Source organism: Hyalella azteca, unplaced genomic scaffold, assembly GCF_000764305.2.
Source record: "Hyalella azteca isolate HAZT.00-mixed unplaced genomic scaffold, Hazt_2.0.2 contig16121, whole genome shotgun sequence".
Taxonomy (NCBI): domain Eukaryota; kingdom Metazoa; phylum Arthropoda; class Malacostraca; order Amphipoda; family Hyalellidae; genus Hyalella; species Hyalella azteca.
Window position 1 is genome coordinate 1 of NW_025945948.1, and position 21,862 is coordinate 21,862.

Sequence of the window (21,862 nt, forward strand, 5' to 3'; positions counted from 1 at the left end):
CAAGCCAATAAAGTCAGCTTGATTGCCTGCGCGCTGGCGAGCTCCGTGCGGCTGAGCGAATTTCCGGATCAGAGAACAGGCAATGGAACACGTGCTGTTGAGACCCCGATACGCTATGAGGAGCATCTGAAATAAATATTATTGGTGGAGCATCGATGATTATCGGTGGCTATTGGTGAAAATTATAGGTGGAGTATCGATGGCGTGTCCGGCTTATGTTCCACCGATAACCAGCTGATGGCCACCCTCGATATAATCCTGTCGCTGTACACTTGAGAGTAATTTGTGGCTATACAGTGATAATCGAACGCATTAACCTTTCGCTATGCACTGATAATCAAGCATATTAACATGTCGATATACACTAATAATCAGTATGTTAACATGTCACTATACACTGATAGCAAGCAAATTAATATGAAGCTATAAACTGCTAATCAAGCATATTATCTTGTCACTATTCTCTTAAAATCAAGCATATTAACATGACGCTATACACTGATAATCAAGCATATTAACATTTCACTATACACTGATAATAATCAAGCTTACTAGCCTGTCACTAGACAATGATTATCAATCAAATTGATGTGTCGTTATACACTGCTAATCGGGCATATTAACCTGACCCTTCACACTGCTAATCAGGCATATTAACCTGACCTTTCACACTGCTAATCGGGCATATTAACCTGACCCTTCACACTGCTAATCGGGCATATAGAAGGCACTGAATGGAAATTGAGATCAGCAGGGACCGACATTGGCTCAGTCGGAACCCAGAAGTCGTTCAGGTTTGCTTTAGCCAATTTAGTTCAGTGGTCCAACACTGCCTTTATTGGTGAGGTAAACCGAATATTGCTAAATCAAATAATTGACTACAATTGGCATGAATATGTCATATATAAGAATAAAGTTAATACGGTTATTTCCACTGTGTAGTTGCCGAAGCAACCATTCAATCATAAAGCATTCTTTATACAATGCGTAAGGTTGCGGAGCTGGAGTTCCATTTGCTTCTCAGGAGCGGGCTAATTGAAGTCCGTCTTGAAGAACACGCCCGAAGAGACCCCGGGAGATGCTCTGATTAAATGTTCAGGGGACGATCACAGGTCGCTCGAGTGGTCTATTAGTGTGAGGTTTAGCATGCGTTGTGCCAAGTGTACCATGTATTAATATAACGGTTTCTATATGGTGTTCCTGTTCTAATAAATTGTTACTGATTGGGTTTGAGAATTTAACGGAAGTACTTCACAATACTATAACTAACCCGACCAAGCACCAGCTTCATTAAAGACAGTGTCTCCAAGGTGGAATATAAGGAACAGTTTAAAGAAGACGACCAGAGAACCTAAAACGTGAATGCAAACGCCCGCACCCTCTTTTTGACGCAATTTTCGTCGATTCAAATTTCCTTTGAAAAAATGTTTATATTATGTTCTATGGTAGTTTGATTACTAAATTGAAGGAGCCTGTACTTTGCGTTTCCGAACCATCAACGAACCAATCACGCGGTCGTTAATGTTCCCGTTTGAGTTGAATAGTGGTGAATAAAAATAAGACTTACTAAAGAATGTCAATTGTTGCTTATGGGATAATAAGTTATCAGGTGTTTAGTAAACGCAAATTTATTCACTCTGTCTTCCACATGAGCTCACTAACATACATTTAAGCCGATTCTTCGACATTTTCTGAATTTTATCGTCAACAAGCTTTTCACGGGAAAAGCAAGATGTGAACATGTTGCTATTGAGCTACCACGCGCTTTTATAGTTATGATTACACTAACATGTCAACAAAAACTTGATCTGTTCTCGTACTCAGCGCTGATGAACGCAGTCGGAATTTTTTCTCTGCTAGTATATGAATATTAGGGATATGGTCCTCGCCTTAACCAAACCCAATTTCGTTGGTTCATTGTTTCATTCGTTCTCATGCCCAAATAANACACACACATACATAAAGATTACTTGAGCACTGTACACATAGAGCACTGTACACCGTACACATACGCATACATAAAGCTTACTTGAGCACTGTACGCATAGAGCACTGTACACCGCACACATACACATACATAAAGATTACCTGAGCACTGTACGCATATATGTGGATGTTCTCAGAGGTTGTAGAAAACTGAGTAGTTGCGATCTGATGAAGTTAGATCAATGGTTCTTTCTCTGAAATTAACCCAGTTAATGACTTAGCTTTTACTCATATGATAGGGTAAGATTTGTTTCATAATACTGTAGTAGCATTAATGGATGGCATATAGAAAAAAAATATAACTCAGTACTCACTGCAGTGAGTGACAGAGAGCACATTTTCTCGTCGACGAAAACGTGAAGTCGCGGAAGGACAGACGGACGGACGGACGGACATGGCGAGCACAATAGTGCATTTTTTCCATAAATGAGAAAATGCGCAAAAAGCGGGTACAGATAATACGTGACTTTGATCCATGCATGAATCCTCCGTGACATGTGAATGTACACAAGCAGGTGCCAAGAAAATAGATCATGAGTTTGGTTCACATGCATGGTTGGAATTTTGAATGAACCTAATTTTCATTTCATGCATTTCATTCAGATATGACTCATTTCATATAATTCATGTAGAAATAAGACTCTCCTTATCAAGTATTTTCGGGGTCTTGCCCTCTACATCCATCTCTTATTTAAGTTAACATCTCGGAAATTTACACCAGAAAATCCAGGTATTATCGTGCTGCCATGTACGGGATTTGTCGCGAAGTTTGTCACAGCCGCTTTGTGTGTGAGTCCTCCGGGCCATGAGTGTTCAAACGAGGGAAGGAAAGGCAGGAATTAAATAATTCCCTGACAGACTAAATCATTTTGCAAATATTGAGTTGACCTGCCTTTTTAGCGCATTTTCTCAATTATGGAAAAAAATTCCTAATTGCGCTCGTCATGTCCGTCCGTCTGTCCGTGACTTCACGTTTTCGTCGACTAAAAAATGCTCTCTCTGTCACTCACTGCAGTGAGTACTGAGTTATATTTTTTACTTCTTTATCGTGACCTAAGCACCAAATTAAGTACGTAAAAACGGCTAGAGAAAGTCGAGAAGCAGGTGTGCATGACTAGATCGCTCTACTACGCGAGTCTGGCAATGCCATACATTTCTTTTCGGATTTTGGGACATGTATTTCTGAACATTTCTTTCTGGACAGGATTTTCGCGTGTATGGAACAAAAATTCTGAAAACCTTTGCAAGCTGGGCAACTTTGCTTCGTCACTTTGATGTTTGGATCGAGCCAATTGGCTGTGACAGACGCTATTTTTGAACGTTGGTTGATCAGCGAGGCGTTATAGGAGAAAAATATATACACAGTTGCCAGAGTGTAAACTTTGTAAGAACATTCTTTTATGGACGCAAAATGCTGCAATGGTATTCCACCAGAGTTCAGGTAATAATCAATGAAAGGTTTCCGTTTTAGATATTAAATTTCAACCTTTACAATGGTGACACACCACTTATATACATTTGAGTGTGTCTTATAAATACTTTATCGTACGACACAGTGACATCAGGGAGCAAATTACACGTTCACGCATCGCTGTGCTGCCATAGGTGAGCGCTTGTATCGGAAGCGACGTCGACAAATCACGAATTTTTATTTTCACGCGCTCGTGGTGAGCGCTCAGGCGCGATTGTCAGTTCGGTTACTGTAAAATATTATAAATGTCACGCTCTGAACGTGCATTCTTTTTCTTCAATAAATGAAATAAAGCGAGTTACTGTAACAACTAATAACTAATCTGTAACTAATCATGCTTTCGATTGATAACTTATCTTGTGTTTTTGTTGGTTGAAATGAGCCATGCATTTACAAGCGATGCTGTAGCCGAGAGATTGCAACCGTCATTTTAATACCGCTAGACACGGAACTCCTGGCTTGAAATAACATCCATGTTATGAAAAGAAGTCTTGAAAAAAGTTACTCTGAAGACACTTTTACTTTTTTTACTATTTTTGCCGCCCACTCGCGCCTACAAAGCTCTCAGGATTTAACACAAGAGCTCTCAGCAGCCAGCGCTTATATTGTGCAATGGTCGTGCTTGTGTAGTTTATATGTTTGGGTAAATAGAAAATAAATAGGTAAATTAATGTTTGGGTTAGAGCACAGTATCTCCATTATTCTTATTATCAGCGTGGCAGAGTAATTTTTATAGTTTGGGTGTGAAACATTTGCTACTAATTTTTTATTTTACCTAAAGTTTTATAAACCAACAAAAAGTAACAATTATATTGCCACGAAACCTGCTAAACCTCGTGTGTGCCGTTTAAACTGCGTTTCATTTCTTCACTTTTAATAATAGATAATGATAAAACCAGAGCAATGTACCTTACCAGTTCACCCATGAATGAGCGATTAAGTTGACTTGATTTGACCGCACGAGGACCTGCGCACTGCAGCGTTGTGAAGAACATGCATGCAAGATGAATTATTCTCTCCGATTTGTTCAATTCAATTTTTAGAGGTAAGCCTTTGAGCTTCGTGAATAACTCAAGAAGACTGCTACTAATTCTAGAGATTAGGGGAAAATACTTGCAATATGTGACCTAAATAGAAACGATGTTCATTCCAATGAATACCAAAAATGTTTTTGAATAAATTTACACTCAATTGAGTTTACGAATTGTTTCACTGCGAAATAAAACTATCCCAGCATTCTGATTAACATTTTTTGTGACGTTAAATAATTTATAGGATTTTTTCGCACTAATTTAATTATTATTAATGTATATGTTGACTCGTCAAAAGAATATGTTCACGAAATGGTTAAAAATGTACAAACTCTCCATCGTCTTCCCTTCCATGTCATTCCCTCCCCTGTACTCGCGGCACCACTTTAAACTTTATCACAACTCTGTGTTGAGTCAACGTCCCGAGTTTCGATAAAAGTCTAATTTTTAACGAATCTCCGGCTTCTAAAAAAGCCCCGAAGTCCTTGAGTCGTTATTTGGCCAACACAGCAGCTGAAGCCCTGAAACTTGAACTAAGGTCTGAGGGCTTCGAATATTGCGGCTTGAAATGTTAACTTGGTTTTAAGGAATATAATTTCGGACATCGCGAGTCCTAATGTGCGCAACTCTTGCCAGCAAGTATTCATTTATTTGTATGCATGGAGGAAAAACCGCTTTTCCCTGCGTACGGAATATGTATTAACATATTAACATTAACAGTTTGCCGAGTTCGTTTGTTTAGTTTGGTAATATATACATAGACTGAAAGATTCTAGCAATGATTGCAAAGTGAGTAAGAATTATACTAAAATGATCAGAATAATTTCATTAGAGAGATTTGTAAATATTAATTTGGCGAGCCAACTTTTTTAGCGTATTTCATATCACTGTCGAACCTTCAGAAACTTCACTACCGAGAATAGACTGAGCTATAGTCAAGTGCGTATCTATAGAAAGATTCAATAATTTTTGGTCGTGAACAATAAATTGATGAAAAAATGCAACTAAACTAGCGTTCAAGTCACCTCGGTCCATGCTTCATTTCCTTACTGAATTAAGGCTGACATCTATGCGCTTATAGACTATTCCCTTTTATATTCGTCCATTGACCCGTTGCTATCATAAATAAGTATTCGTACATTTTTATTATTCCTCCTGAAATATTGTAGGTTCATTTCAGTGATTGTACTCGTAAATGAGTTGGACAAAATAAAGGAAACACTTGGGAAATCCACAAAATATATGTTAGTATGGTGAAGGTCTACATTTTGCCCCAATTACAACCTCAATATTATTCTCTGATGTATTGATTCATACGAATTGTGAATTGTATGGCGTATGTAAATTGTAGGATATTAGTTGTGTAGAAAAAATTGACAGCTGGTGACACTTCATGTGATGACTCGTTTTGATCAACAAAATAATCATATTAATTTTTTTCTAGTTGAACTCAAAGGTGTAATTTTTACAAATTTAACCCTGACAAATTTATTTACGTGTACCTAACATCAATTAATAAAAATTGAAAACGAGTTATTTTGCGTTACGTGAAATTAAATTTAAATAGTAAGTACATGGCTCGCTGAGGGCAGCCTTTGTGCGTGAATGAGCCACGTAGGTCTGTTGTATTTACTCGTAAAAACATTCAATTGATAGCCAAGATTTTTATCGCGAAAAATTGAGCTATTACAAGCAATGGAAATAAAGAAGAAAATCACAATTTAAGTATTTGAATCATACGGTAGTCGGTGTAAATAGAAGCTGTAATTTTGCGAGCTTCAAGTTCAGGCTCTACAGGTAGCCGATAATTTGTTTAAACGTTTTTCCATCCCAGCAATTCTCTTGAGTTTTGAGAAGCTGAACATTGAGAAATGGAAAAAATAACTCAACAATTGTGCGTTAAAAATTTTTCCCCACTTAGATATCGTAATATAAATATCATGCCTGTAGGTTCAAAACGTGAAGGGAAAAGGGTTTATTTTTAAGTTGAAATGTGTATAAGAGGGCAATTTTAAATATCCTGGCCACAACCCGAATTTAGAGAAATTATTTTAATGCTTCAAATTCTTCGATTGAGTCTGCAAATGATTTGAGATTTCGACTCGATTATAAAAATCGTGAGTAATTTAAATGTAAAAGTTTTCAAATGATTAAAGAGCAAATGTTTTTCAGAGTCAATATAACGTAAATTTTTTGGTGTCTTAATATATATAAACGTGCGTTAAATGAACCTTTATGTTAAAGATGAAAGAATTGACTGATAAGAAATTTCGACATCGGTGTTTGGGAAATTAAATCGGTGTAATTGTCTCAAGTTTTTGCTTCGTTTCATATCTCTCGGTTTTACAATAAATAAATTTAAAGTCAACGGCGAAAGAATAAATGAAAAATTTTAGTCGGCGTAATTAACATATGTCATCAAAACACATTTATTGCTTAACCTGCACGGAACACAATTTTTCAAATGCAACGGCCGTTACATCTCAGGATTTCAAAAATTCACTCTGAGTCACTCAAAGTATTGGATGTACTAGCATATTCGACTCAGAGAGCTGTCATTTTCAAATTTCATTATTCCCATTACGGAGCTACAATTCTTAGAAAAATGTTGAAATTCGATGGAACCTCGCTCACTCTAATGCAGTTTTCAAATGTCTGGGGTGATAGCGGAATCATGCAATTTTTTTACGAGGCTCCAATAACTTAAATAAAAATATCAGCATCGACGCATGAGCAGCATCGGATTCGTAAATAAGATGGTCAGTTAAAAATTGAGTACAAGCAAGAATATTAACATTAAATTAAACCGAACTTACTGTCATACGTTACTCGTACACGTGGCACCCCAGGCAATTTTTTGCTCGAAATCCGATAGAAACTGCGAGCGATTTATGAGAGCATCGACGAGGCGTTTGACCTCTTCAATGGAGAGCCAATAAAAAAGAAAGTCCTTGAATACCAAGAAGAAGCCTGGCCATTCCCGACCTCTTCAGGTATTTGAAGCATCACGATATTCTAGGCGAGGCTACTGATGACATGTTCGGAGGCAATCCAGGAACTTGAGAGTCAACACCGAACTAGGAGGACACTATATAGTTATATAGAAACCACGGCTTTTGAGATTTGCATTCAATTCGTGTTTTGTCTATAAAATCAATTTTGCATCATAGTTACAGCATTTTTTATGTTTTTAAATGGCCCTGTTGACGATTTACATATAAATCTATTGATATTTTGTGCTCTGAAAGACTTAACAAGAAAATATTTTTGGTCCATTAAGTTTCTGCCAAAAGTTGGATAACAAGAGACTACTGCAAACAAATATGCGATGAGTTATTAGTTAGTCAGCAAACATTACCACGAACTGCCATGCTAATTTCATAGGATTACATTGCTTATTCTTCTTTTCGTAATGAGTTCACGAAGTTTTAAATTGATCAATGTGAACTTCAATTTCAAATGCCGTCATTTCTTAATAAATACAGTGTCCTTTTAGTTCGGTGTTGAATTCCACGTTCATGGATTGCCTCCGAACATTTCTGCAGTAGCCCTGCCTAGAATATTGTGATACTTCACATACCATAATTGCTGGCCATGCTTTAAGCGGCTGGAGTTCAGACTGGCACCGTGCAAACACGAAGATCGAGCAGAGGAGAAATGATTAATGGAAGAGGAGCAATCATTTGGGTGAGATGAATTGTTTATTTTTCAAAGTCGTGGTAAATGGTCACATACAAATTTATTTAATTTGCATTACCTCTTGATTTAAGTTAGAGCAATATAAGAAGATGATATCTTAATTCAGCCCGAGGCTCATACTTCGAAAAATTTCTTGGTTGATTTAAACTGGGACAATGTAACTATTGGGCAGAGAGTTCTTACTATATGTACACTGCTGCTTCTCACCGCATAACCCCTCAGTAATACAAGTTTCTCCGCTGCGGTGGAGCCTCATATACACCGATAAATTGAGCTCAATACATATCATAGTGTCTCGGCTGGCAGTTTGAGGGCCGGCAATAGGTGAGAAGTTGTGCACTGAGCACAGGTCATAGCACGCTTGTTGCAGCGACTAATGCAGTGGAAAATGTTAGAATTTATTCAGTGACGTTTTATAAATTGTTAATTTTAAATTACTTTCAATTAAGTTATGAGGACCCATCAGCATTTTCAATTCCCAACTTTGTTTTATTCGATGGCATTGCTTTGCATGCATTACATTTTTTCTCAGAAAATTTTGTTACTAAAATAAAGTTGAAATATAATTCGTCAATATCGGTGTTGTAACATGAAACATGGATATGAGGCTAGACAATTTTTGACCGATTTCAAATTTGTGATCTTAAAAATTTTGAAATCAATTAACCTTTAGGGATGGGACTCAAAATGATTTCACTATAAATTATTTATTTATAATTTTCGATTGGTCATCATTGATTTATAAATTTTTTATTTATTTCTAAAGTTCTCACGAGGGACTCGTTTATAAAACGACAACCCGAGGCCTATTAAACATAACTTGATAACATGGCATAATAGGTCTGCTAAATAAAGTACATTTAACAACAAATATTTTCAAATACCTCATGTTCATTAGGATGTAATGATGCTTTAACTTGGATTTTACTTACTCTCGGAGTTTTAGGATGAACGAGAAATCCAGTTCTTGACGTTGTATGCATTAAGCCACATAGCTTTAGGCTCCGACGTTATTTCATTGGGTATTGAGACGTAAATTTGTACCAAATGCAAGAAATTGACAACTCGGTTCAACTTCATATGTTAGGTGCGGAAACTCCCAACGTAGGCTCAATATTTGCATCCGGTTGCATTCTTGTAAAATTCGCTAAAATTGTAAAATTCATATCACGACCAAAGAATTTTACGTATTTTTTTCATTCACTTACTCAGCATTTGTCCACAATTGCTTTCATTTGGAGTGACTGGCGTCTTGCAGAAGCGGCTAAACCAAAAGTTCGCCGTCTTCTGGCAAACAAACAATGGGTCAGCATGTAAGAGTTGGTGTTTATCCATGCGAGTTTAACTGGATGAGGAAGGTATCAATGATATACATAATAGTCCAATTATTTTCCAGGTTTCGCACATTTTCATTCCACATGATTTTAGTTATTTTGCATTAGGTTCTATATTATTTGCATTAGGTTACATATTCCTCCCGTTATCCCGATCACTGGCAACACCGTAATGGAATATTTGAATTATAAATCCTTCTCGATTTATTTCCATAACTTTTCGTTTACTGACGGAAATAATTGGATTATATTTAATTTTAAACTTCAGTACGGAATGGTAAGAGCTCACTTGCCCATTCCAATATAATCAGACATAGATTGTGCGAAATTCGTTTATAAAAGAACTTAAATTGTACATGAATACAGTTTGTTCTATTCATTATTAAAAAGAATCGTTTTCATAAAAGATTTTGACACTAACTTTTCATGCAAACCTGGCGAAGTATTTGATCATCGGTCGATAATGACTTGCATCGGCAAAATAATACATTCGTGACATTTTGAACCTAGCCGAAAGGTAAGGTGACCCGGAATATACCGACAAAAATATAGAATTTTAATTTTCGTGCACCGATGTACCAGATGTACTTGTATTCTCAGTGCCTGAATTGAAAAGCACTGCAAATTATGAGCGAGGTCGGTTCATCCCTCAAATTAAATTTTTGGAATTTAATATGATTTTATTGTCCAAAATTGTTTGATGAAGGCTGGGCTGCGTGTGCCTATACTTTTCCACCCTAATGTACTGCCGCCACAAAATTTTGCCATAACTAAGTTTTGAGATGCAATGGCTTCCTGAACTGTCTTTTATTGTTACAATAACGGAGTATTATACAAGTCCATAAACAAAAGCAGCGATCCTGCGCCAATGACTGCTGTTATATGACCATCAACAACGATGACGATGCTGCGATTACGGCTGCTGTTATATGACCATCAACAACGATGACGATGCTGCGATTACGGCTGCTGTTATATGACCATCAACAACGATGACGATGCTACGATTACGGCTGCTGTTATATGACCATCAACAACGATGACGACGCTACGATTACGGCTGCTGTTATATGACCATCAACAACAATGACGATGCAGCGGCTACGGCTGAGGTTATACGACCTAACGTAAAGCAGTTAACATGCAAATGTTTCAGAGGAGCAGAATATTGTTTACCAACATAGTATGTTTATCATTAAATGTGTCCCGACTATTGAAACGTGCTGGGCGGTGGGCATTAAAAAATTATCTGGTTAGATCAGAAAATAATTTTAAATAAGTTGAAAGACTTTTGCATAAGTAGAGATTTTTTATGGATAAAATTTGGTTTAAAAATTTACCATGCTGAATTATATTTAACGTCCAGTAGGGTGAAATAAAATTTATTTTCTCAAAATGTGTTCCAAAATAAAATTTTATTGTTATTTTATGTGACACCAAGAGTGTTAGTTTTTACTTGTAAGATATCTTGACTTGTCGTCAAGCGGAAAGTTGGTGTCACCAGAGAAGAGACCATCCACGTCTGATGGCAACAGCCCAGCCTTTGAGGATTGATTTGGGCACAACTGAGGGCACCAGTCTCACCTGAGGGCACCAGTCACACCTGAGGGCACCAGTCACACCCGGGGGCACCAGNATTTATTTATTATTTAAATTTTTTGGAGTAATTTTCTCTCAATCTAGTGCTTGATTAGTGAACTTTACTGTAATAATTCGAAAAAACTGATTTGACTCCGTGAAGTTGAGAATGAACTGTTTATAACTAATAAAAAATTTCCTCATACATTCATGTCTCTTCGTTTATCAAGCAGCTTAGTTTCTGTCTCTTATACACATCTAGATGTGTATAAGAGACGGGCACTAGCCACACCTGGGGGCACCAGCCACACCTGGGGACACTAGTCACACCTGGGGGCACTAGCCACACCAGGGGGCACTAGCCACACCTGGGGGCACCAGCCACACCTGAGGGCACCAGTCACAGCTGGGGGCACTAGCCACACCAGGGGGCACTAGCCACAGCGAGGTCGCGGTCTCTGCTGTTCACGAGCTCTGACGCTTTTCTTCCTTATATCGATCAAGTTGCATGGGTAATTCCTATTAACCCTATATTTTCCTTGAATGTAATGCGTCTCACCGACATTTTCAATGCACTAATGTATCGAATTAATAACGTTTATTATTGCATTAAACCCTTCCCTTATTCCAATGTACCACTTCTTTGATACGAACTGGATAATTTAGGCAGTGTAAAGGTTTCTCTCTTAGTTCGTATAGTTACTTTAAGACTCCTGTATGTGTAGATAGCCACGTTAAGATGATATCCCGTACCAGTTGCATAATTCAGGCTTCCTCTCACTAATTTGCTAATTCAAATCTAGCCCCAAAACCTGCCTCGTATTTTGCAAAGTAATTATGTCTATACATTTGTAGGCACTAACTACCATGAAAGCTTAGACAATCTCGGTGGTTATAAACACTGCCTACCGTAGCATGAGTTTCTATGTTTCAGCAGTTGTACTGGTCACCTGATGTTCTGAAAACTTCAGTTGAGTTCATTATTATTATATTATATATGCTCCTGTTTGGTTTAAATCAAATCTGCAATGGTGTTTAATTTAATCTGTTTAAAAGTGTTCAGTAGTCTTCAATACTGTTCAATAGCCACTATTAAACACTATTGAAATTTATATTTAATCTGTAATTCGTCCTCTCGGGACAGCGCTCTATATTTATCTCATAACTAGAAAAATTATCTATGATATCAGACGCATTCTTGAGCCAGTCATCTAGCCAAATGAAACATGTTGTTCTCTATTTATAATTTATGCTGATTTCTCAATAATATCTAAGTTGGTTGGAAAATGAAAGAAAAGGATTAGAGGATGATGGTTAGATCGTTTGATGTTCGTGAAGTCAACTCTGAAGCTATACTATTCATTGGTGTTATATATCACACATTCATCTCATGTCGTAGCAAAGGTTATCGGCACGGAATCTCTTTTGAAAAGTAAAAAATCTGATGAGGAAAGGTGCAATAAATTGTACACTGAAGTTTCTTCTCCATGCAGTTTCATAGGTGTGAATCAAGACATGTTTTTTTCAATGTTGGTAAATTAAAGAAAAAAGCTGCATAGCTTTGCTAACAACAGTTTTTAACTCAAGATCTGTTTAGTAATTCATAATGAAGGAAATATGGGTGGGTTAGAGTTGGACCTGAAATGCAGCCACCTCCTCGTTAAGTGCTGTGGTGCGTTCTGGATTAATTCGTAATCATCTGGATTGTCTCACCAGCAGTCAATGCTGCACAGCATTCTGGCTCATCAAGCATCTGTGCAGTCAATTTATCGAGTCTAAAACAAATTCTACAACATATGCTTCTTCTGAATTATAAGTTTTAAACTTGTTTCCTCTCATCTTTCAAAGGCTGGTGAGGGGATACACCTGCATCTCGTTTCACATAAATTAAATTTCTGTGAAAAATCTATTTCCTAATTTGAACTTTGGACTGTAACCAGAAAATGTATAATGATTTTTTTAAAGAAATGTTTTCATTAAATTCAATGAATTTTAGAATATAGGCTATATTTTTCTGAAAATTAACTCATTAACTTGTTTAAACAATTCGCTATTCCATATTGTTATTGTTGATAAATTTATTTGATAACTCGTTACTTAAAATTGCCTTGAGTAAAATGCAAGTTTTAAATATTACTTTTACGAAGATGAAGCGTATACGTATAACACTAACACTAACTCCCGAAGGAAAATTCTTTGAAGAGGATTCATTTGGCAGGTGTCCACATAAGAAATCAGAGTCAGACAGCAAATTTAAATTTTTTTTATTTTCGCTTTACCCTTTTGCATAGCAGTAGCATAAAATTTCTATTCCAGTGGACTGCACTGCTGGCCAAAAGTTAAGCTTTCACTGGCATGCCTTAATTGCCAGTGACTGAATGGCAGTGGACTGAAAGGCAGCTTAAAATTCCGATTCCGGTGGACTACCCAGCATAAGCAGCAGCAGCTGTAAATTTTTATTGTAGTGGAACGCACAGCGGTATCAAATATTTATTTTAGTGGTTAACACTACAGTAAATTTTATTTCCAGGTGACTGCACGACAGCAAATTTCGATTCCATTGGACTGCACAGTAGCATTAAGTTACAATTTCATCTCATCAATACATTTTCTGATCGTGCAAACAGATCCCGCCAAGCATATAAAATCATTAAGGTTCATTGACATCAGCAGTTGCTCATCGGAAGATGAGCTTTACATTAGTGCTTGGTAGAACCGGGCTAATAACAGTTACGTATATCGCAATGACTACAAACATACCATCATATGAACTTTACATTAGTGCTTGCTAGAACCGGGCTAGTAACAGTTACGTATATCGCAATGACTACAAACATACCATCATATGAACTTTACATTAGTGCTTGGTAGAACCGGGCTAATAACAGTTACGTATATCGCAATGAATACAAACATACCATCATATGAGCTTTACATTAGTGCTTGCTAGAACCGGGCTAGTAACAGTTACGTATATCGCAATGAATGCAAGCATAAAGGAACTGCTAATGCATGGAATATTCAAAACAGGCTTTTAATGTACACCATATTCCCAAGAAAATAAGAAAGATTATTTATTTATTATTTAAATTTTTTGGAGTAATTTTCTCTCAATCTAGTGCTTGATTAGTGAACTTTACTGTAATAATTCGAAAAAACTGATTTGACTCCGTGAAGTTGAGAATGAACTGTTTATAACTAATAAAAAATTTCCTCATACATTCATGTCTCTTCGTTTATCAAGCAGCTTAGTTTGAATGAATAATAATCAATATAAGGGCCTAACATTTATGCCGTATTAACTATTGATAATCGACTAATAGGACTTCTACATACAATTTTTGTTTAATATGCCTGAAGCAAGAACCAGTCGCCATCTCAAGAATTAGATATTGCATTTCTTCTCGAAGAATTTGATCGCCGAACTTTTAACGCGGCCTCGTCGGTCCGGCGGCAAAAACTCCAGATCTGCTCTAATTTAACGACAGATAAATTATGATCGTTGATGCAGTCAAAGGCTCCAAGAGATCTCGACTTGCATCCAACTGTTGACTACAAACACCTGTGCAATGTGTGCATCCAACTGTTGACTACAAACACCTGTGTAATGTTTGATTTTGTATGTTTTTTTTCTTCCACTTAGTTACTGTTTTTATATTCAGGTTGACCCGTAGAGCCTTATTTCATTTCCAGAGAGCTTTTTATTATAAATGATTATCTAGTGATTATATTCCTATTTTGGAGTTTGATCGCTAGTAAATCTTCATCAAAATTAAATGTTCTTCATCAGGAAATTACTGGTCATCATCTAGAGGGTTGATCTGCATTTCTAAAGTTCATATTTAGTAATAGAGTTATATATACATGTCATACTCTACATCCTTTGATGATTACTAAGCTTATACTAACAAGCTAACCTCTACAGGCTTAAAAAACTGAGAAAATGCTACGGCTGCCGTAATGCTACGGCTGCTATAATGCTACGGCTGCTGTAATGCTACAGCTGCTGTAATGCTACGGCTGCTATAATGCTACGGCTGCTATAATGCTACGGCTGCTATAATGCTACGGCTGCTATAANATTTTGCTTAAGGCTGAGGCGTATTTTGCTTAAGGCTGAGGCGTATTTTGCTTAAGGCTGAGGCGTATTTTGCTTAAGGCTGAGGCGTATTTTGCTTAAGGCTGAGGCGTATTTTGCTTAAGGCTGAGGCGTATTTTGCTTAAGGCTGAGGCGTATTTTGCTTAAGGCTGAGGCGTATTTTGCTTAAGGCTGAGGCGTATTTTGCTTAAGGCTGAGGCGTATTTTGCTTAAGGCTGAGGCGTATTTTGCTTAAGGCTGAGGCGTATTTTGCTTAAGGCTGAGGCGTATTTTGCTTAAGGCTGAGGCGTATTTTGCTTAAGGCTGAGGCGTATTTTGCTTAAGGCTGAGGCGTATTTTGCTTAAGGCTGAGGCGTATTTTGCTTAAGGCTGAGGCGTATTTTGCTTAAGGCTGAGGCGTATTTTGCTTAAGGCTGAGGCGTATTTTGCTTAAGGCTGAGGCGTATTTTGCTTAAGGCTGAGGCGTATTTTGCTTAAGGCTGAGGCGTATTTTGCTTAAGGCTGAGGCGTATTTTGCTTAAGGCTGAGGCGTATTTTGCTTAAGGCTGAGGCGTATTTTGCTTAAGGCTGAGGCGTATTTTGCTTAAGGCTGAGGCGTATTTTGCTTAAGGCTGAGGCGTATTTTGCTTAAGGCTGTGGCGTATTTTGCTTAAGGCTGTGGCGTATTTTGCTTAAGGCTGAGGCGTATTTTGCTTAAGGCTGTGGCGCATTTTGCTTTATTAATTTTTTTCAAATTGTAATGCGCATTCATCAGATGTAAATGGGCTTTCATGAGAAATCCCAGGCCATGTGGTCCATGCAATCTCGCATTTTTGTGCTTTAGTTGAATTCTCTCGCAGATCACTGAACATTCAGAGTAGCACTTCATTACAGAATTGCAGGTTGTAATGAATAATTTTATTATTTATTCATAGAATGGGTATCAATGAATAATAAATCAGAAGAATTTGTTATTAAAGAGTTGTGCTGAGTATTTGCGAAATCACATGTTTGTATAATTTTGAAATACAGATGTAATATTAACCACAGAATTATTTTATAAATTTTGGTTAAAAACGGTACTTGCCTGCAGAAACCCGAAAAAATTCATTAGAGATTCAAAAAGTTATGATTTGAAACACAGAACAGACCGTGCCAGAAGTCTAGTTAGAGGTGATGGGTAAGATATGTTTCATAATTTATTGTGATTACGAGAATCTCAGCAGCAATGGAAAATGACAAAAGTTTGAGATCTTTTAAAGTGAAGTAAAATAAAATTTTGCAAATTAGCCTCACGGAAGGGTGAACAACAGAATTCTTTCACATGAATAATGTTCATTCTCTTTGTTAATCCCCTGTCAATTGTACGTTTGGGAAAAAACTAGATGCCGGCATTTCAACAAAAGGGCTTTCTGTAATAAATTTATTAAAATAACTGTAAGATGTTCAAATCTGAGAAAGGGTTTTAAGTCTACCCTTAAGTTTTCGGATTTGACTTTTCCGGTTTTTAGTCACATCTTAAAGCTGACATTCTGCCCTATCCAACGGTACCATTACCATTTCTGTACATTGATTTATGCGTTCACGACAGATCATGAAAGGGATGGGGGCGGGGGAGTTCTTTAACAAATAGAATAGGAGGAAATTCGCTGCGAGCACTTTTAATAGAGTGTCTGCTTGAGGTGCACCATAGTTACCCGCCTGGCATCGCATGAGGAGGTGTGCATGCAGTCGCTCCCGCCATCCTTGACTGGAATCAATCTCATATAAAGTTTAGTTTTGTATCCTTGCTACATTGAGTGCCTATTGCGATGCGCGCGGGACTTTGTCGCGCTCTCCTGTACATTCACACTTATTGTCACGGCAAACCTATCTTCTCCTAGAGTTTTGAAGCTACAGCGATGAGCCATATACCATTCGATTCGTAAAGACCATACCTATCGAGTAACGAAGTTCTTTTTAGATTTGTGCATAGTTTGGGTTCAAAATGGGGGGGAGGAGGGAAAATCTGAAGAAATGAGAAGAAAAAGGGAATATGCGTGTAAAAAAAAACAAGGCAAAAATAAAAAATCGGGCTTCGTTTCTCGATTTGTATGGTCTTTACAAATCGATTGGAATATCTGTCAATGCTGTAGCTTGAAAAGTGTATGAGAAGATAGATTTTTATTTAAAGTACCTCATTTTTGTCCGTTTTCTATGAATTTCCCGTTTTCCATCAATTTTTACGAAAAAACATACGAACAAAATCCACTTGTATTTCGGTTTTACATATATGTGTGAAGTTTCAGAAAGATCCGTTAGTAAATGTGGAAGTTTTTCTGTAGGGTAGACGCACCCCATTAATTTTTCTAAATCTTTTCCTGGTATATACGTACTGTAAATCAATAATTCGGAGAGCTGTAGCTGCAATATAGCCGCATTGGTCTAACCACCGCATTATTGCAGTACAACCTGACTCTAAATTAGGTGAACAGCCCCACTCCGCATCGATTCAAGAAATGAAACTTTTTATAGACATCATAGGGATGGGATAGTAAACGCTCGAAATTAGCCACAAATATAGTGTAAATTGTTAAATAAATACAACCCCAATTAAAATTTTCGCTTTGAAGGCATCTACCTTATGCGTCAGATAAATATAAACAGAATTGAAGACTGGAATTAATGGCAACTAATTCTTAACATTAGTAAACGGATAAATATTGCACGACGAGGGCAACAATATATTGAACAAGATTCATTTTCCCACCTCTGTAAAATGATTATTCTATTTCAGAACTCACGTTCTCGCAACAAATTAAAAAAAAGCTTTCCAGATTTCTCAATCTATTGGAATTTTTTGATAGCGCAGGTGTGCTCTACTACATGCTAAGATAATTCAAAGCAGAAAGTTGAAAGAAAGTAAATTTATAAAAATTGTGTAGCAACAACATTCATCGGAGTAGAAAAGTAGTTCAGGAGATTCTGGGATTGCCTTGGTAACGATGTACCACTTCGCCCAGTTTTTCGTAATGATTGTTCATAATTATCAGGTAGGAAATATCTATTAATCTTTTTTTTACACAATTCTTGCATATTCCGTTTGCTACGTCAAATTTCAGGCCAAAACATTTTTCCACAACATTTTCAAGCATTCACGTTCTCACTTTACGGTCATTTACGCTGGCCGTAACGTTAGATATTTTGTGAAGTTTTCACAAATCAACATGTTACGAATATACTGTAATCAATGTTCAATAAACGTTTATTTTAATTATATTTATTAGTCTTCAATTTCGTTGAAAGTAGTCTGGATTATTGCCTTAGCCTGATTTTGGCGCATTCAAAAGGTTCAATCTTGCCAGCGGTCGAATCGAATGCAGCGGCTGACTGGGAATTGGTTCAAAAATCCAGGCGTCCAATTGCTTGTCGAGCGTTTTTCTTTTGGGACCTTGTTTGATGTAGAAACTTTTGGAAACTAGTTGGATGTAGAAACTAGTTGGATGTAGAAAAACAGAAAACTTTAGCGCAGGTTCAATAACTAAATAGGCATATAGGATGTAAACAATTTCACAATTTAAAATACTGCACTATAAGACTGAAGATCATTTGAGTAAGCCAATTTATTTTTATTTATAGTTAACTCAGTTATTATCAGTGTTTAGTTTGATCTATTACCTACTTTATTCAAGTCTGAACTTGATTTTAACTTCCCACAGATGGATGAATTAAATTTAAGAGATCAAAAGTAAATAAAATGTAAATCAAGAAGCATTCATACAAACAAAAAAGTCGGCACAAAGGTTTATAACATCATCGATGAGATACCCTAGCAGAGGCCGCTGTGATGATAACGTTGGTCTCTGATTAACCGTGCACATAAAGCCGTTTGTACCGTGATTCAAAATAAGAACGTACATCTTTGTTAAACTGTTGTGTAAACTGAGTAATGCTGACACTCTTCCAAAGTTTTAATTTGCAATCGTGATTGGAACAACAATCAACATCCTGAAAACCCGCTCTAAACACTTGACTTTGAAAACCAACTGAATCTACTGATGACATTAGAATAGGGGATTTAATAGAGTTAACCTTGAATCATTACACAAATTGGCGGTGAGGAATGATGAATTTCTCACAAATTCAAGGAAAAAAGCAGGGATGTCTTAATTATCGAGTACAGGTACTGGTGAAATCTAAAGCCCTTCTTTAATTTGCAGTCAGTTTATGTATTCTGGAGTTACTGACATTAATATATTATAAAACTCATATTATACGCTATTCATTACATAACTTCCCATTTTTTAGTATTCATTTAATATTCTAGATCTTTCTCTGGTTAGTCATATTAGATTATTTTACATTTCTAGCGCATTTTCTCATTTATGGAAAAAAGACACTATTGTGCTCGCCATGTCCGTCTGTCCGTCCGTGACTTCACGTTTTCGTCGACGAGAAAATGCGCTCTGTCACTTACTGCAGTGAGTACTGAGTTATATTTTTATATACTACGATTGCTGGTCTTGTAATTTATTCTATGGTCTTATAATCTTACTCATTTATTGCTCTATCAATTTCTTTACCTTACATGTTGTATTTGTTCGAATAGCAATTTAAACTTCAATTTAACTTCAATTCAACTTCTATTTAACCTAAATTCAACTTCAATTTAACTTCAATTTAACAGTGTTCATGGGATTTGTTTGTCTCAACGAGGTACGTTATTTCTGCATGCCACCCCGATTTCATGAGGCCTCATGAGGCATACTTAAAATTAAGGCCGACCTCTCTTGATTTTCGAGCTACAAGAATGAGAGACATATCATTCAATTCGCAACCGTCTGATTTATCTATTGTTTGGATTATCTATTGCAAAACTAAAGGGAATTTTGAGAAGGGGTGAAAAAATGAGCGTCTATTCGCTAAATATTTGCTATACTAATCGAGTGATATGTATCTACGTCAGTTATAGCCTGCCATTCAAGGCTATTTAATATCAAGGCAGAATATCTTGCAGGTTAGGTGAAGAAATTCACGGAGACTGGTAAGGTTAGAGAACTGCTTAGTTACAGTTCTTGTCGCATGTATTTTTCACGTCTTGCATACATTTGTTTTGTATGCCAATACATCGAGACTGAAATGAGCTGTTTTTATACTGTTATTTCGTCGCTTAAAACACGGTAAAGAGAGTAAGTTAGATCAATCCATAGCTTTCTTCCCTCGAAAATTATACTGAATGTTGGTGATATTTTGAGGGTAAATGGGTGAATATTGAATGAATGAAATCTTTGACATAGATCGTTAAAAATTATAATGTAGATTAATAGGCAAGCTTTAATTTAACTGAAAGAAGTTATTGGAGTTATTCTTAATATGTCAAGAAGAGAAAGAATGCACAAACCTTCCACGTAAGGCTTCTATTTTGCTGATAAACAATCACCTGCATGGTCGTTTATGTAAATTAGTGTAGCTGACAATCGAGGACTTGAGATTTTCCAATTTTGCATTTGATCATTTCGCTTAATTTGTTAATACATAAATGATTATAGAAATGAATTTAGTTCTCCCTTAGAACACGATTAAAAGTACTTTCATACATTTTCATTTTTGAATCATTGCATAATAGTCATTGAATAAAATCAACTAACCTCCGCCTGTGGTATCTGTCTCATTAATACATAGCTCGACAGAACTTTCCTTGTTCACAGTATCTGAGTAAAAAAATGGATTTAAGATACTGGATTAATTGAAGAAGATATAACTACAAAATATATGAATACTCTGCACATTGAATATTTAAAACCATTCGCAGAAACTGGTGTGCCAATATTCGAAACTATTAGCTGAAACTGATGAGAAATATTGTGATAAACCCGTAAAAATAAGTAATGTCTGTAGCAACAGAAACTAGGAACGTCTGTGAGATTTGTGAAGTATGAACAGCAACTTATGTTCGCGTGACTGTTGAATATGCCAGTATTGCCAGTTAAATTTTAACGTAATACAAACTTTTCTTCAAAAGTTGTAACGTTAGTTTTCTAAGGAAATCAAACCAAGCTATTGATTCAATCATTTTACTTTCACACAGGCTGAGAGACTATGCTCTGAACCGCATTCCAGTATTGCGTGGATAATTTCATTAAATGAGGAAAATATTTATTGATTTCATGGAAACTGAAACTGAGGAACATTGTAAATTCTACTCAACTTGAGGGAGTTTATTCATGCATGGTTCCGTCAAATGGAAATTTGTAATAATTAGTGCACATGTTACACTGGCTATTTTTACCTGCCTAGTACTTCAATCAACCATTTTAAGGAATATAGGGAATAACATTAAAAAGAATAATTGTAGTATTTTTTATTGCACATGTCGGTTTCGGTCACATTGAAACAGCTTCTTTGTGACAATGACGAACGGTATTATTTCATTTACTGACTGATGAGAAACGCTTTATCCATACTAAAATTACAATGCTATTTTTCTTTCTTACTAAGATGTAACATGGTGAATGATGAATTATTAGGATAAACTTATTTTAATTGTCTTTGAGAATTTTCGAAAATTAGTAACCAACTTAATCGGGAATCATTTATCTGTATCTGTAGGTATAAATTAAATCGGCAGAGCTGCCTCTAAACTTTTATGTGCTTAACAACATATAACTGTTGCTGCAAGTCAAATAATGCTTAAACTGACATAAAA